The 18,981-nt window shown below is 42.1% G+C and overlaps 1 protein-coding gene across 14 annotated transcripts in view; it reads right to left on the reverse strand.

The window, feature by feature from the left end:
* Positions 1–18,981, reverse strand: part of fbrsl1 (fibrosin-like 1) — a 270,998-nt gene that overhangs the window by 174,263 nt on the left and 77,754 nt on the right. The gene's annotated exons all lie outside the window — the stretch shown is intronic.

The following is an 18,981-nucleotide window of genomic DNA, read 5'->3' on the forward strand; positions in this document are numbered from 1 at the left end:
TTGCATCAGAAGGAGAGACAAGCTCCCGAGAGCTTCCAGACCCCTAAATAACGTAACACACTTTTAATTTAGTTGAAACAGCAGATAAGGGCACACATAAATCATAAGAACACAGCTCCATCAGCAGTTAGGTGATTTTGAAGACCCCTTTCATCATGCCATGTGCCACCACTCCTTACACAATGAGAAATGGCTGTTGATGCTGTGGCACACTTACTTGCACTTTTGAACACAAGCATCCTTACACATATGCATATTTATTTGAGTGAGTACATACAATACCTGCATGTGCAAATGTGCACATTATGCACATTTGTGCATACATATACACTACTTGCAAATAACAAAAGCACAAACACACACACACACACACACACACACACACACACACACACACACACGTGCAGCCAATATCCCAAGTCAGGCATCTGGAAAATATATAAGCTAGTGAAAGGCCTGTATAAGGGCAGCTACAGTCCAACTGTGTAGGCATCTCATGGAGACTGAAGAACAGCAGGGAACCAGAAGAATGAGGTGAGAGGTGTAGCGAGCATAGTGCCATGTTGAAAGAAATCAGTGCTACCTGGGGAGAGAGAGCTGGTACATTATGTCCTACCACTTAGCTTTCATGCTGTTATTTTTGGAGTATTTATTGCCTCTGGCACTGAGTTCTTACGGGTGCTGTGTTAACTGAGCTGTTAGATGCTAAACACAAAATTAAATTTATTGATGATGCTAAATCTTGATTTTTACAAATGAGCAAATATACAGGAACAGAAATGCACCAGTTATGAGCAAACTATTACTAAGGCTTCTTAGTTTAAACAATTAAAAAAATGGACTGAGCTACAAACATATTTCCTGTTTTATGGAGCATCGTCAAGCAGTGAAATACATTAGCTACAGGCCTGCAAAATATATTATGGAGGCTGAACAATCTCTGCACATACATAGCACAGCATTGAAGTGTTAGCACTTCAGGTCAAGAATAAAGAAAGAAAAGAAAATGACAAACAAAACAAAAATGACCGTGGCATCAGGCATCATAATCTACACCATTTAGAAAGCAGAGACATCTGGTTTAAAAGGGGTGTTACAGATGTCATGCACATCCACCTCAACAAATTGTTGTTGAAAAGTGGTTGAGGATAACATTATCACTTTTTTGATGCTTCCAATGCTATCACTATATCATTGAAGTTTTAATGCCATTCTAAACATGAAGGGACGGCACCTGAAGGGATGATGCTCAAACACGTCCTCATTCAGCAAGAAGTGTTTGTTTCTCAACAGGCAGAAATGGCATGGCTTCCAGAACTGAAGATGTCACATAGATGAATGGTGAAATGTAACCTTACAGGTCCATTTTATCCATCTTTTATGCTTGTTTGAAATCTTACTACAATACATGGCTGACTGAGATTAATCTACACAGACATATTCACCACCAACACTGTCAGGATCAGAGGTTTACCTCTCACTGGACCATCCATCCTTAAAAGGTATTATGCACTTGCCGTATAGATTGACCCTCCAGATGAACACAATTTCAATACCCATCATTTTGATTTTAAGTAGATGCTAGAACTTTTCCTGCTTCTTAATCAAGCTCAATCATGATGCTTTTCTTTAGAGATAGATATTGAAGATAGTGGTGACATCCAATGAAGGAAAAAATGGCCTGCTGTAGCTTGTATATCAGACCTTTTACTGTTGCAAGTGATTGCCCCAGAGAGGGTGTGGGGTGTAGGTGGGGTCTATCTTTTGAAATGACTGATGTCTGGGGGACGCAAGGTGTCAAGGGGGACTTTGGTAAATGACAGCATGTGGCAAGGTCGCCTCTCCATTTGTCTGCCAGTGGGATGCCGATGGGCCGATGCGTAGCAGGGTTATAGCTCTGTGACTGCCTGACAACCTCCTGTGGCCCTGCAAGCAATGGGGGCCCTCCATCTTGTGTCACTATGGGGATGTCTAGGACTGGCGTGGTGCAGAGCAAAGTGCCCTCCCCTCCCTTTCAGTGCCTCTCTCCACCTCCCGGAAGCATCCATCACAGCGTTCCCCAGTGGGGCGTGGGTAACGGATCGACTTTCCTCCAGAGCGCTAATCAATCCGACTCTTGCTGCCTCTCCCTGGGAACATTTATGGCCTGCCATAAAGCAGGCCTTTGGGGCATTACGGCACCCAGTAATCCTGCTAAGTGAGCAATATTTCCCATCTCTGGGGCTGCAGTTAGACGGCTTGGGTCATAAATAGCAGAGTTAATCTGTGGCCATGACTTCTCGGCCAACCCTTAGCAGTCACAACCCCACTGGGGCCAGGTGGGAGCCACCCGGTGGCCAAGGTAAAACAACATGTGAGACGAAACGATGAGATGGCCTTCTCCAGTGAAGTTGGCATTGGATTACCACCTCTCCCTTTTTTTCCGCAGCTCTCTGTAGTCTGCTGGGGTACAAAGAGCCACTAAGAGAGCAAGCATCTATCATGCCGGATACAGGGCCCAGTTGGAACTGATGCACTACTGTAGTTCCCTCTATTAGCCAGCAAGTTCATGAAGTATCTATGAGGAAAACGTTTGTCACTGTGCACTCCAAACACCATTCATTGCAGAGCCTGGAGTTCATAAGTAGCTAACAACAGCAGAATGGATAAAAATACAGCAGAGAATAGAAAAGATAGAGGACTAGGCAAGAGTAGGAGTTAATGGCATAAGCATGTTGATCAACTGACCTTATTTCTACAACTGTCTTTGAACATACAGTTATAATAACTTTATGAAGTGAAAGCCAATGACCAAAAAACCCAACATGCATGTTAAAAATAAGCCACAAAAGGAAAAGAAGCCAAGAATCTGGCTGTATTCTTTCAGACTCTCTGCCAAGGTCAGTGAGTTCTCCTCAAAGGGGAGCCACTTCCCCATTTTATGCCCAGCTGAGTTAAAACGGATATGTCGATGTGCTAGTATTTCTTCAGAACATCTTAAAACAGGCCGTTTTCTCTCAGGCACCAGTGGGAATTCGATAGAGTAAAACATAGAAGATAGAAGGCAAAGCTAGCCTTAGGTTGAGCGTTGCCAGAGGGCTACAACAACCACCTCCCTTTCACCAATAACTGCTGCTGTTAGGGTTGATCCCATATTATTTTATTTTATTCCGCCCATCATGCATCAAAATGTCTCCCTGAGGTACCTCAGCTTTGAGCAGAGGCCTCTGTCTCTTTTTTGCTGGAAGGCCAAGTCTCTCCATCACACCAAGGGTGCAGGAGTCAAGGTCTTCAACCCTCGGCCCTCAGCAGCCCTCCTCAGCTCAGTCAACCCCCCAGGCTGCCTGCTTGTCAGTCAGAAAAGCTTGCTGACTTTTTTAGTCTTTGGTTCAGGTCAGAAACCCGACATTGTTTTCCCATTCAGAGCTAGGCAGAAACATGACAGGTGTCCATGGAAACAACATTTGTGCAGATATTTCCAGTTCTTTGAAGATTTCATTTTTTTTCAACAAGTAAGGTCAGTTTTCACCATGCTGCCATACCTCTTGGGCAGAAGAAGGAGGATAGGAGCATGATTTAATCGAACAGAAGACATATAATGGATATTTCTATGAAAATATTTATCTATTTATCCGATTTAACATCAACCTCAAGCAATGCTATAATGTATTAGACACAAATAAAGATGGGTTAATCAATGGTGATTTAGATGTTGAACTATATTAGACAGCAGAAAAGGCAGAAATAGAATACAAAATATGCAGTCTAATTCAATGCATTAAGTATTGCAGTGGCTGAGATCAATACATGTAAAATAGTCATAGAACCTAAGGCAACTTGATATGGAAGCATGATATGGAAATAATCATACCTCACATTTTTTGTTGAGTAGGGTCTTTACTGTACATACTTCACTTCAAACAGTGAACATAGGTTTTGAATACTGGCCAATTAATCAAACCTTCAAAAGAATGTAAGACTGTCTTTCAGTTTCAAGACCATCTTTCATCACCCATTATTTTTGCAGGAAATCCAACTCGTGTCTTTTTAAACTGATCCCGCAGAGTGCGAGTCATAGACTCTGAAAGCCTCTGACATGTTCTTTGATTCCTCCATTTGCTGTTCTTCATCTTATCTTCTTGTGTCATATTTATAGTAACAGCTAGCATGCAGTCGTTTGCGGTTAACCTCTGTTGATGAATCTTGTCAACTGTATTGTTCTTCTCTCTCTGCCCTCCCCTTTGAAGCAGTCTATGGAGGCCCCCTCTCTGTTTGAGACCTGGGCACCATCCAAGAGGGCTCTATCAGAGCTCTGTGTAGCCCAGCTCCAGCTCAGTGAGTTTCTGGGGTGGTGATGGGGCCCTGAGTGATACTGGAGTCCCACAAGTCACTGCTGTTGTTGCTGCCAATGGTCCTGGCCAAGCCTGAGTAATGCTCTGGGGCTCCCAAATCATTTCCACTTGGAGCAGGAATGAACCCCAGTAACAATTGGATTCGTATGGTCTGGACAGCTGACAAGAATTCCTCTCATCATCTTGATGTATGGTAGCTCCCCCATCAGGCAGGGGACTCTCTTGCTCTTTGTATTTATGACCAATAAAAGCTCAATAACTGATGTAATCAAAGACCATGGATACAGGGGCTGCACTGTAGCTGGAACAGAAGATTGGACTGTTCCCCTGAAGAGATGTTATCACTGTAAGGCTCAGTAACCATGAACCTGTGATCCACTCCTACCCTGTGAGCTGGGATTTCAACTCCCTTACAGCTAAAAGAGGAATAAGGAGCATTAACTTGACTATGCCACAGAGGGGAATTGGAAAGGAGGAGGTGGAAGAGGGATGATATTCTTAGCACTGACAGTGCTGCTGCACTCATAAAACCTTTGCTTTATCTCTCCCAACAATCAGTCTAATTATGTTCATTGGAGGAGTCCAATTAATCCTCCATTGTCAGCCGGTGGCTAAGTGTTTCTCTACCCCTCACCCTGCCACACACAGACACAGTGGAATCTGCAATTAACACTACCCAAATTTATTTAGCGCCATTTGCCTCAGCTTCTGACTCCCTCCAATTATCCCTAATCAATTCCACCAGGAGGTGGCGGGGGAGCGGGGCACTGGGGAGGTCACTGTCATTTGCTGCTACAAACCCCTCTGCGCCACCCAAAGGCCAGACATGTCAGCAAGGTTGTCATGTGGCAAGACATGCAAGCTATCCTCGCTGAATAGCTAACTAATATCCCAGCTGCCCCTGCCCATGGTGCCTCCTCTCGCTCCATTGTTGGTGTTAATTGAAAAACTTGCGGTATAGACTAAAAGTGGCAGCACGTGGCTTTCAAAGCCCTCTGGACAAACATGCCAGGACCTGGCCAGTCCTGGACACTTCTCTCGTCTCCAGGCAGGTAATTAAATGGCCACAGAATAACTGGACTATAAAGACTGCAAATTGTCACTAGTGCCCGATGGATGAAACTAGTCCTGTCTATTCTATTAAATAAGCTGTTCTTAGTGTATAGTGGGTACAACAAGTAAAGGCTCCACATGAACAGCAAGTCAGACAACATACTGCAGACAAAAGTATTGCAAAGAGAAAAAATATGACATATAATAAGTACTAACAATGGAAATGTTTAATGGTAAGTGCATAATTTTATAAATTTGGAAATCATCTAGTATTTTGACACAAGTTTAACTGTTTCGCAATCTGTTCTCTACTTGGTGATGTTACTCCTACCTTAGATTGACTTGGCTTATCACTTTAGTACTTTGTAGTACAACAACATGACATACTACAGCCTCAAAATGACCCAAATGTCAGACTGCATCTGACTGTGGTGATGTTCTTATTGTACTCACCTCCTATACATCCTGTGTGGTACATATGTGACATGTGCTTCTGCATGTTATCAGCATGTGGGTTAAAATACACAGTAGCTGTATGTGTCATATGAAAGTAGGTATGTATACATGCATGTGTACATGCATAGGCACATTTTTGCAGTATGTCAATATATGAAATATTATGTGCCCAGTCATGCTAACATTTCCACATTGTGTGTGTCAGTGTGTGTCTTCACTGCCCAAGGCTCGCAGGCAGGTCGGCCTCCCTCAAGATAGCTTTTTGCCCCAGTGCTGTCAAACCAAAGCCCCTCAGTGGGCACAGACACTGGGTAGGCAAGCCCACTGACTGGAATAACCATGTTACAAACCCGCCGTAAAACACCACTAATATTTAATGCCTTGCTGTCAGGTCTGAAGGGCACAGGCACATGGAGGAACTGTGCAGCCAAGTGTGTGTTCCTCTGCAAGGCTCACTGAATCTGACTGAGCAGAAAGAAAATCTGAACAACGGTGTGTGTGATTGTGTGTGCTTCTAGCTGACAAATAAAAAAAACCCAATCTTGATTTGCCCGATACGCAAAACCCACTACCTGAACTTTTTTAGCTCACAGCATTAATATTTTCACTGAGCCGTGTCAGCTTCTGCAGACACACTGCAATGCTTCCTCACCACAGAACAGCCGATAGCTAGTCCCTTACTAATCCACGGGGTGTATCAGGTGATGGAGGCATCACTGGACCTGATAACATCGCAATGTCTCTGGCAGGATCAGGTTGAAGAGGCACCTAGTGGGTGAGGCCAAGCTAATAGCAGTGGATATCAGATCATGGCCTGTCACTGTGTAAAGCCTGGGCTTGTGTAATCCTCCAATAATAGACACATTTAGAACCAATAATGCTGGTGAAACTGTCAACATGCCAACCACTGTGAATCTAATGAAAATCAATGTCAGAGGTGACATGTATGCATGTGAGATAGATATTTACAGAGTGTATCTGTGTGTGCATCCATATCTATATGCAAGTCTGTATCTGCATTCGTGAAAGCATGTAAGTCTATATATATGTGCATCGTGTGTGTCATATGAAGATGTTTGAGTATGTGTGTCTACGAGTGTTTGGGGGGTGGGGGTACTAGTACTAAGAATAGCATTCTCCTCTTGACCCAAGCACCTGGCTGTGGTAATTCTCCAGTGCAGCTTATTACTTTCACGCCGACAGCAGTTTAAGCACAGAGCCCCCTGCACCGGTGCAGTCCAAACACAGGCACCTTGGGATGCCTTCCACTTAAAACAAGCAGTGGGAGCGCATTAACATTTCAAGGTATTATTTCAAACGTGGGGGAAATTGCTGTTGAATATTTCATGCGCTTCAGTACGAGTCGTATGTATCCCTCTGTGGCTGCAGCAGTGGCGGAGGTTGGGGGTGGGCAGTTTGGGGGGTGCTGGTGACGACGAGACCTGTGGTAGCCGACCTGGGCATTCGATATGAGACTGGTGTGTACTGTGCTGCTCTACATGAGTGTCAGAGGGGACTCCACTTTGAAGAGCAATTATATTACCATTACCGGCTCATTAATTAAACTGAGAGCGACCATTCTAATTCAGCCTTGTGACCCTGCAGTACGTGCTCACAGCTCGCTGTACCGCTCAGATATTATCCAATCAGTACTGCAACGACGCACTGCTAATTGGTGATGTTGTTATGTCTACGGCTCAGTGTCGCAGCTCGAGTCTGGCCTTTGACTTCAATCACATGTCACGCCTTCCAATTACTCCCTGATGTTTCCCACTGTGTGCTATCTAATAAAGTGAAAATCTTTCGAGTCATTTGGTTCTGAAAGAAGGTCTACCACACAAAATTTTATTTTCAAAATGAATAATCTAGCTTTTGAAAAATTGACACCTGCTCCTACACATATAAAGTAATAACATTTGTTACTATAGAGATTACAGACAACACAAGTCCTTAGCTATCTTACACAAACTGAATTTCTCAATATTTTTGAAACTAAATGCTGAACCTGATAAGTTGTATAATAATAATTGTACTCCCCTGCTAAGTGAACCTGTGACTTCTGACTGAACATAGTGGGCGCTTCACACCCATATGTACTAAGAGTTCCACAACTGGGGCCATCTCCTCCCCTCAGGGCCCAGTAGATGAACCCTGACCCTCTTCTCTCCAAGGGGTCAATCACAAGAGCCACACCCCCATCTGCATCCAGCTCCTCAGAGACTGCTGGGGGGCGTGTCAAAACCCCCAGTATGCCACTTCAACCCCTCCCGCCTCGGGGTGTACATGCTCTATTGTACAAAAGCAATCACTCTACCCACCACCAACACCACCCCTCTCTTTGTTTTGCAAATGGCCTATCCCACATCATTTTACATACACACTCCAACCACTGAGCTCTGGGGACCGTCCAGGAAGTAATTGTGGCTTTTGTGCGTGTAGCCCCCCCCCCCTTCCTCAAAGGAGCTGTGCCCCCTTGTCAGCTGTCATCATATAACTGCCTGCAGACCCAGGGGCCTAATGACAGGATCTATAGTACATGAAAACACAATTATAGCCCTTGGTTCAATTGCTACTGTGTGAATGGCCTTTAAAGAGGAAAAAAGGAACCAAACACATGCTGCCCGCTCAAAGGCATATAAGTCTGAACAATATCCCCTAAATCACAACCCATTAAAACACACAGAGCCTCATTCTGAGTCTGAACATTTTAAATACACCCTGTTTAAGCAACTCTCCCTACATTGGTGATATGCTAATTATAGGATGTGCTTGACACAAGGAGATTTCTGACTGATATGGATAGATTTGACCTTGTGTAGCAGCGCTACTTGCTGTTTTAATGAGCTAATATGAGCAACGGCACTGGCATATACAACCCACACATGAGCCTCTGTGTTCCAGCGGCATTTCATTATCTCTGACGATGTTGTTTTCATGGCAATATTTTGAAGCCACATTAAGCATCCATTACAAGACGCTGCAGGAAACATGTTGATGGAACCTGCAAAACATCCACCGCCTGGGCTCAACATTGCAAACCCTAACATACTTTACATTAGGCAGTCAAAATGGCAGAAGAGGAGAGGCCTCCTACCATCTTTTTCAAATGGGAACAGTGACCCCCAATGGACGATGCGATGCAATCTGGCAAAGGGTTAACGCAGCATCATACACCACCTCCTTGTGTATGTGGGTGCAATGACTCTTTAATGCAGCAGGGGTCAGTGTTGTATCATGGCAAAACTGAACACAGTGAGAAAGAAAAGGAAAGCTGTGCCTGCAAAGATCACATCTGTCTCAGTGACAACACTAATCCCTTTAAATCCGTCTGAGTTAATGTCCAGCTTTGCTAGTCGCCAAGCCCCCCCCCCAAGGCACAGGGCTATGAAAACAGGGGCAGGGGCCTTAGCAGATCCCATTAATATAGTGACCCTAATGGGCTAAAGTGGCAAAGATGACACTTAGACACTTAAACGTTCAGATGCTGCCAAGTAGGCAAGCACTTCATCACAGCACAAAAATAAACCCACATGCTTAAATACACAAAAGTACACATGTGTATGCACCATGCACGCACATGAAAACACACAAACCCCTTTGAAGAACAGACACAAAGACGACAAAGCATGTAAACAAGATGCATTACACATTGGAACACACATGCGTAAACACATGCTTCAAGCCAAGTAACAATTAAATGGAATCTAATTAAATAGGTGCTAATTGAAGCGCTAATTAACTAAAACAAATTGATACAACTGTGACAAGGAGAGAATGAGGCATTTGTAAATGACGGTGCAGAACAATACCAGTGGAGTGCAGCAGCCTACTGCAGGAATGCGTCAGGATACAGCCTGGCCTCTCTATTGTCTTACCCCCTCTCAGGACTGTCAAAACACACAGGCCTCCAAACAAAAGACACTACTCTCACTCTCACTACTACAGGAGGATTCTCTTTTCAGTAAAGGCTCAGGACTGCCACCCACTTTCATTCTACCTAACAAACACCAGATCTCTTCGTCCTTAAAGCCTCCCATGTAACACAGCACCGCGCACCAGACGGCTGCCAGCCTCCGGACACAGAGGCAGCCAGGAAACCTGACCCCTGACAATGCTGAGTTACAGTCCTGCTTCTAGGGTTTAACTAATACGTGATTTTGAAGGCAGGTACCATTATTTCATACTGAGGCTATAATTTTCTCTGCTCTGATTCTATATACTTAAAGTGGTCATTGTAAAGCCAAAAGGTCAGTGTGTTCCCAGATTTTTGATCAGCAAAATAACAGAAACACTAATAACACTAATAACACATCAAATTTGTGACTTGCTATTTAATGTTTGGATGAAATACTGGGAAAGATTGTTTCTAATTTATTTCTATTTTAGTAAATGTTCCATTACAACAGTGATTCAACACACTTGCTGCCCCTTTGGCGTTTCCAAGAAGCATTTCTCTGGTACACAGGAAATGCTACCATGGCTGAGTAAATGAGGAAAAGAGTTCCACCTACAGAACATTCATCATGTTAACTTCCACACTGCATAAATGACAACCATTCTATTCACGCCACAGCAACAAAGATCAAGAACTACAAAAAAACGAACAATTTTTTTATCAGGAAGAAACCTTCATCTTATCATGGGTGGGTGACAATAGCAATCTGATATCTCATTTGTATTTATATTCACTAAAAGGTCAATATCAGCTGACGTCTTCATATCGGTTTCAAGTGACATGAAAGGCAGCACAATCTGAGAATCTGGGCTGAGTAACCTCATTTCTAACATTTTGTTCTCTGTTTCCCTGAACTGTGGTGTTCAGTGTCTGTTAAAGGTTGTTTAGGTTCAAAGCGACAGTATGCTTCCTATGGCACCTTAATTAAGAAGTAGATTTAAATTAGATTTCTTAAAAGTGATTTTGATGCAGGTGTACAAACTACACATGTACATGTCTTCTCACACTAAACATTACTGTAATATAAATCACAATGATACTGTAAATCATAAAGCATGAGGTGTAATAAAGTGTTTCTCCCTGCTGTCTGCTCTAGTAATACATCTACCAGGGGCAATACATCTGTTGCTATAGCTACAGATTCTCTGGTAGATGCAAAACCGGAATATGATATAGCCTGGGAGGTCCCACTTTAATAAATTACATAAAAATAGAAAGTAACAACTAGCCAGCTAGCAAAGTGCAGAGAAATAATGTCCTGACAAATTTATTATGGCCTAACACTTGCCTCCTGAGCCCAAAACCTAATGACTGCACTGAAAAAAGTCTGCATCCCAATATAACTGCTGAATTTAAAAAAAATGCTCTAAAATAATGCTTTTACCTCGTACAACAATATCAGATAGCACACAGTATATCCAGGAGGAGTTTCTCCTTGCCTCTGTTACCTAGTCCAATCCCAGCATACAATAGCCCCAGCTTCAACAGAGCATGACTTTAGATCCCTGCTAATTTAATGTTCCCAGACCTAATTGTCCCCAGAGTGGTTGCTCTGAAGTAGCCCTGCTGTATCTCAATGACTATAGCTTGTTAAAAGTGATGGGATGTGTGTACGTATGTGTGTATGTATGTGTGTATATGAACCTGCAGTACAGCAACCCAGCCAAGCACCTTACATGGCCTGACATTAATCACTGTGCACTGTCCCATGCAATATTCACCTGGCTAAGCACAGCGGGCGCAGGGGTTGTCTGGGTTCAGCTGTTCTTTGTCATTCTCTTCCTTTTATTTCCAGTTCTATTTCGGTCTCTCTCTGTCTTTCTACCTACCTCTCTCTCTCCATGTCTAAGGGGTTGGGGGACTGTGGCTGTAGCCGTGGGGAGTGGAGAGGGCTAAATATTCCTGGAGGTTGCACTTTAACTAACAAAATAATTTTACTGGTGCTCCCATTGAATTCTGGTTTGTTGAGATTGCTCCCGTGGGTCACATTTATCCCCGCCACATTACCAACCTTGCCCTTGAATTAATAAAGGGAACTTTTAGTTTATCAATATGTCCATCTATGGAGCCTGTATCCATTTTGACAGACAAGTCATAACTTAACAGGAAAATCTGCCACCTCTGAGTTTTCTCCAAATCCCACCATCTGGGGCTAGTTTAGATTGGGCTCATGCTCAACTCTGGTCTCCTGGGACTGGAGCGGCAGACATGAAATCTTTCTACGCCCTCCACCACCTCCATTTCAACACCGGTGGGACTGTTCCCTCATCCTTTCCCAGCCCTTCCCTGGCATCCCGGGCAAAGTCAACACCACCAGCCCCAGTGGAAACCCATGGGGACGAGTTTGGCTCCTCACACTAAATCCACTGTGGTCAGGCCGTCTGCTGAGCAAAAATAGACGGCATTTAGGAAACTTGAAAACACACACAGAGAAAGGTACGTGCTCCCAGAAACTTATTCATATAGGAAAATCATCTCGGGGGAAGGGAGAATAAAAGTCTACTAATCTTTTTACTAAAAATCTGATATGTGCCAGTTTTATCCACAGAATTTCATTTGCAGAATTCAATTTATCATTCTTTACTTATTATCTATGGGAAGTCTTTACCTTTAATTAACTCTAACTGACTATGATCAATACCAGCGACTCAAAGATTACTTCACCTGGATTTTTAGTTTTCAAAAATTCTCTTCATTCAGTTTTTCAACAGAAATTCAAACAACTAGATTACAAAGACAGCTGTTAGAACATTTAAGTGTTCAACAATTTGAGTGAGCAGTTTTACAACACGTCATGTAAAAAGCCTTCTTTGTAAGCCAAAAATGAATAGAGTTGTGTTATTATTGCAACATTTACTTTGGTGATATATTACCTCTGCACTAAACATTCTCTGTCTGATTTCTGTTCTGTTAGCTGGCTTTACTATTCTCTACTGGGAAAATGTGAGTTTCTTATTTATGTCATTTCCTTGCTACTATGGTATATGCTGTGCTGGAGACTCATCAAATGTTCTTGTAATTCCTTGGTCAGCTATTGAAGTTAATGAAGTCATAAATTACTAATTTAAACTTTAAACCTAATTTGTAGTTTTACTATATATTTAAAATGATTCAATACAAAATAAGATGTCCTTCATTTAAAAAGTGGCCTTTTACTTGAGTCATGATTCACACTGGCATGGTTAAACCACATTAGAAAAACAACAATTTTGTGAATATGGTCTGGATAAAGTTACTGGTTCAAATCCCTGGTACAGTTGGGATGTAGTTTTGTATGGAACGTAATACTTAATAATACCTTTCCTGTAATAAAAAAAAATGTATTACAATGTTGAAATTATGAAGTACAGAGCAATTAACAATTTTAGCGTAATTTTAGAACGTAATGTTGAAATGAAAGCCTACACTAGCTGTAGTCAATGCTTATGCAGTCCACTTTGCTTTTCTGTGGGTTTTATTGTGCTTTAATATAATATGCTGCACAATATCACCTCTGTTATCAAACACTGAAAACTTCAATTCAAGAATGCACATTTTGAAATAAAAAATGTACTATGATCAAAAGGCAGATAGACATTCCTTCTAATATCTGGAATTCGTAGGCAAGGCAACTAAGGGGAATTTCTTATGTCAGCAATCAGTTTATCAGTGTGTGTGTGTGTGTGTGTGTGTGTGTATTATTTTCTTTTTTAAATAATCAGATACCTGATTTACTGAATGAAAGGCACGTGTGTTCATCTGCTAACTTGTCTTTCATTTGGTTAAGACAATTATCCTCCGTGTGATGTGACATGCATACATGTTCATGTTACAAGCAACAACTAATTGATCTGTCAAGGTCCATTACAAGTCACGCTCCTCCACTCATCTCTGTCTCTCTATTCTGCACACACATGCACACACTCACATGTGATGTGCCTGCAGACACCTCTGCAGCGTACCTCATTATCCCCTCATCTAATGATGCTCTTTGTTAAATTGCAGTATTAACCTGAGTAACAGGAGTAAAGGCCTTTTCTGTCACATTACCACTTACAAGCTTTCCGACCCCATAATTACATAAAGGATTTCACATTTTAGGGCTGATCTCATTAGATGTACAACAGTAGATAGTGTTTCAGTTCCTCAAACACAACATTATAAGCAGGTAATCGTAAAGAGAGCAAAAGGCGTAAAGCCTCAGGAGAATAACTAAATATAAATAATAAAATATAAATATAAATATTTGAGGAAAAAAGTCATGCACAAAGCAAATTTCAGTTACAGTAAATGAAAAATCTTGTGCCCTGTAGCCTAAATACGCAACTTCATTGAGGTGAAATTGATGTTACGTTGTTTCACTATATCCAGCAAAATCTGACATCTGCTGTTTTAAAGGTTAAAGGACATTTTTGACTTAAAATAAGTCAACAGTACTGAATTGGTACTCAGCGACTTGCCTAGAATGACTCAGGTGGAGAGGATTCACCTTGATATCCTGTTTAAATGGGCTGGAAGCAGGGTTAGTCAGGAGAGATATTGTCTGCCGGGCGTCTCCTGAGCCCAGCTGCTACCGCTCAGGGTCGCTGCTCCACAGATAACAACCAGCATACCGTTATCAGTCATCCTGATCACCCGCCTGTTACCACTGCCCCACTGCCGATGGCCAGCAGTGCTCTTGTGTCTATTGCAGCTCTCAGGCTGCCCCTGAACTATGCTCCAGTGCACTGTTAATGCCCTAGCTAATCTGATATGTCTCCGGCTGGCTTACTGCTTATAAACACACCTAGATATGAAGAAGGGGAAGTAATCCTGAAGCAGCTACAGAATGACAGGGGCATGCAGGATGCTGGCTTCATGTCCACAGGCAGGCCAGCTGGTGAGGGGTTTGCCTGAGGGGGGGTTGGAAGAATAGTGTCCAAAGGTGTTTTCCTATATGACATTGTTAGTGGGGTATGTGTGCAGCACAAGGTAGAGCAATGCACTAATGGACAAGGATTGTGATGTGATGTGTATGTGTAGCTATCAGTGCGTTGCTTGAGCGAGTCAGCATTATGTGTTATTCATGACCCCCATTTGAAGCATATTGAAGGTCAAAGCCATGTTGGTGCTTGCAGGAATGACAGATAAAAAAACAACGCAGGTCAGACTGGTGTATTGGTTTATAGATATTAGGCTTAATAGAAATAATATATAGTAATGTACAATGTTCATGACAAAAGTGCGATATTTACCGAATTTTCTTGTTTTGATAATGCTTTGTCCTAGAGAGGTGTCTGTGTGTCTTGTGTTGGTTTTAAAGCTGGCTGGGTAAAGGAGCTTCAGGAGTTTCAGGAGACAAGGAGGTGACCTGATAATGATTACTAACCCATTTAAAAGAATTTCAGGGGTTTAAATTTCGAGTTTCTTGATCCAGCTTGCCAAATAAAAAAAATCTGATGAAACTGTGTTTTGTTGTTGGCACATGCAAATAACTGGTACAAACTGTTGGATCCAGTTCAAACAATATCAGTATTGGCCTTCAAAAACAACATGTGTGACTGCTGGGAGAAATGGCTCTTGACCATAATGCAACTTAAGAGGAGAACAAGAAAACAGTCCTTAGATCTTGGTGTGCACATACATGGTGTCTTACACACACACACACACACACACACACACACACACACATATACAATACTCGACCATTCCTGAGGTCCTGGTGAGTCTTCTAATTAGATCAATTGCTACCCACCCCCCCACGCCCTCTGCTCTGACACCGCAGCTCCTGTCCTCCAGTGAGCTTCTGGCACCCTGGGGTGCTTCGAGGAGACCAACACATCACCTCACCTGCGGTTCATAATGTGTGACATACAGTAGAGATACCCCATCTGACTGGAGAGACAGCAAAATAGAAAGCAATATGGACGGGGAAAACTAAGCTAGACATTTGGAGAGGAGGGCAGCCTGAAGGACAAAGTAGAAAATGCTCCAACTGCACTTAAGCTGATCGTTGTGTTGGAGAGCATCCTAAAAGTATACATACCTATGTGTGTGTATTCTATCAACATGATCTGCCATAACACCTGTTTTAAAGCCCAGATGGCTGTGCTGACCTTTTCCCACAGTTACTAGTTACTAGTTAAAGTCTTTATTTATGTGTGCACATCCATCTGCTTAGGGTTTGTTGGATCTACAGTATGCCTTCATGGATGTAAGTAAGAGCAAATATGTACTTGGTATTGTTAAGTTAACTTGCCAGCAAAGAGAACTGTGAATACTAAACAACCACATGACTGTGATAGAGTCTGTTGGCGTTGTTGCCAAGGACGTTTTCTGTGGCTGATAAAATCCACAAAGGGCTACTCATCAAAGCCCTGTCCATCTGGAAGCGGATGTGTTTTATATGCATGGGATTCCATCTATCAGAGACACTTAGAGTGCATGAAAACATCACAGGGGTGGAGGATAAAGTAAGAAGAGATATCTCTATCTATTGCTCTATCCTTAGCTCTTAGACTCCAAGCACTTGCTCTTACCTATGTAACTCCAGATTCACAAAAATAAAATGAAGCTTTGAAGTTAAACTTTTACTGGTGTGATCATTGTAAGCCGCTCTGGAAAACAGGATAACAATTCCTTGATATTTACAGGACGGAGCAACTAAGATAGTTTGTAAACAGCAGTGAGTGAGCGAGCACTCGATCCAGAGAGACTTGACTCACCAACAGTGAATCTATCAACACCTCCATCCCATAACACAATAACCCAAAAAAATGTGCCTGGATTTGTAAGGATAAATGGGAATGAAAACAATCTAATTGCTCATGCACTCACACAAGGTTTTCATGGGGCAGGTTGGCCCACAAGCTCTGTAAGACCCTGAGCAGATGTTGGTTTGGTCAAGTTGTAATGTGCCTTTGCTTGCCACACATGCACAAATTCCTATTTGGCAACAATATATAAATCATATTATGGAATCAGGTGGGCATGGAATAAAACGCAGGTGGGTGTGGTCTTAAGAAACAGGCCTACTCAAACGCCAATTGGACTTATGACTAAAGCAGAGAGTTTCCATTCAGCTTTTTAAATGCTTATTTGAAGGTGTGGATCAACCGTTTCACTATTCATAGTCTTATCTATAATTAATTAGTTATGCAACATGATCATGTCATGAGTCTCATCTACACTGTGATTATGACTGGAATTGGGTATTGTTGTTTCCCACAGCATGTGGACACAGCATTGCTAGTTCTCAAAACAATAATAATGTAGCTGGGAATGGGAGTTTTAGTTATGTAGTAAAGGAAGGCTTTAGTTCTTAGCATGCAGAGAACTAAAACCAGGGCAGGTTAAAGGAGATTTTAGCTGCTTGTTTTCAGACAGTGAGACAGCCTAACATTGCTTAAGCCAGACCCTGGGATTAAAGTAAGCAACAGATACGAGAAAAAAAGGGAAGGGATTGGAAAGTTTAGAAGTTAAGTAAGAGCAACAGGGAACTACCAGGGCATAAGGAAACCAGCAGTATTTTATAGGTCAGTCCAGCTCCCTCTAAGCTGCTGCAAGGTGCTGAAGAGACATTCATTACAATGGTTCACTGACACACAAGCCTCTGATGGTAAAGACCACATAACTGTAATTTCGTGGAGTTCATGTGTATAGTTATTTCAGGGTTGAGGGAGTTTTGTGACCTTACTTCCACTGTGCACTTCAAAAAATACATGCATATCAGTGACAAAATAAACAAGTTGTTATTCATTCCTCAAAATATGAGGCAGTAAAGGTGAAGGTGCATTTGTTGATGTACCTCTAAGACATTATTTCAAATTGTACTAAGGAAAAACATGACAAATAAATAGATGTAAGATGTAGCTACTTATTCAATATGCAGTAATATCACTTGAAAGCAACAAGTACAGTTTATCACAAGGTCAAGACTTTACTTTCCTATTATATAGTCCAGGCACAAATGGATAGCTTGTTGCTGGAAACATAAAAAATTCAATGATTGTAGCTTTAGTCTTCCTGTGGGTTTTGAGCTACTTCCATAATCTCTCTACTATCTAAATCTCCTTGGGAGCATGAGTAGTAAATCTTCAGATGAAGTTAATGTATCAGTTTGCTGATATTGTGGAGTTATTATCTGGACTGGAATGTAGCTCTGGTTCAGTAATTGCAGCCTATTGCACTTACACTCTGGATAAGAGCATCAGCTAAATACATAATTTCTAACTGTCTCTTAGCAAACTAAATATCACAGCCAAACTCATTTTCAGCCATGTTAACTTCCTCAGGAAATCCTATCTAAAAGAGATATTTTTGTCAGTGGAGGAGGCCTCCAGGCTACATAGCCTCATTATTTAGTTTGGCTTCCTGACTACATTTCCCCTCTTATCCTCAACAGCACTATGGTGGATCTTGGCCTCGGACAGGAGCATAAAAACATCCGCCCATTTAAACAAACTGTTAACACATAGATGAGCTATCTCACTGGGACAGACTCGGAGTTTGTGGGCTCAGCAGTGTGCTTGAAGCCGGGGATATTGGCAGTCCTCTATCTGCATGAACAAACAAAAAACCACTTCTGCAGTCATGAAGGAAAACAAGAATGGGATGGCAGGGTAAACCCACCTGAAGGCAGCATACCAACAATTTGTTTATGAAATACAAGCACCAGGGCTCATCGGTGTATACAAGTCACATACGCCACCCTTCACTGAGATCCAAACACACCAACACACCTTCAGTACAGTCTACATATCAGCCATTCTGTGTAGGCTACTGTGTCACTGCTGTGCTAATAGTTTTGCTGAATTCCATTCAAACTTGCTTAAAAACTTAAACAAGGTGTTATCACCAAAAGCATATACATTTGCAAATAGATAAGTACTAGTCATCCACCTAGTATCAAAAAGTGCATAGTGGCAGTCAGCAGCATCATTTCAGCTTTAACTTTAAATACCCAGTAAGGAAAATGTCATTGCTGAGAATGAAAAAAACACAGGAGCATGTTAAACTATTGCCACCAACTGAAATACAGTAAGCTGAAACCATTATAAAGTCACTACATGAAGTCACAGCAGAAACAGAACGGAAGTTAGTGCCCACAGTCCACACCAACAACAATGGGAGCCCCTTCCATAAAGGACTATGGGAGTAGTGTCAAAAGCTTCTATTTCAAAAACAATGAAAACCAAGAAAATGTTAAAAAAAAACAGAATTACACAC

The sequence above is a fragment of the Siniperca chuatsi genome, linkage group LG5 (genome assembly GCF_020085105.1).
Source record: "Siniperca chuatsi isolate FFG_IHB_CAS linkage group LG5, ASM2008510v1, whole genome shotgun sequence".
In the NCBI taxonomy this organism is placed as follows: Eukaryota; Metazoa; Chordata; class Actinopteri; order Centrarchiformes; family Sinipercidae; genus Siniperca; species Siniperca chuatsi.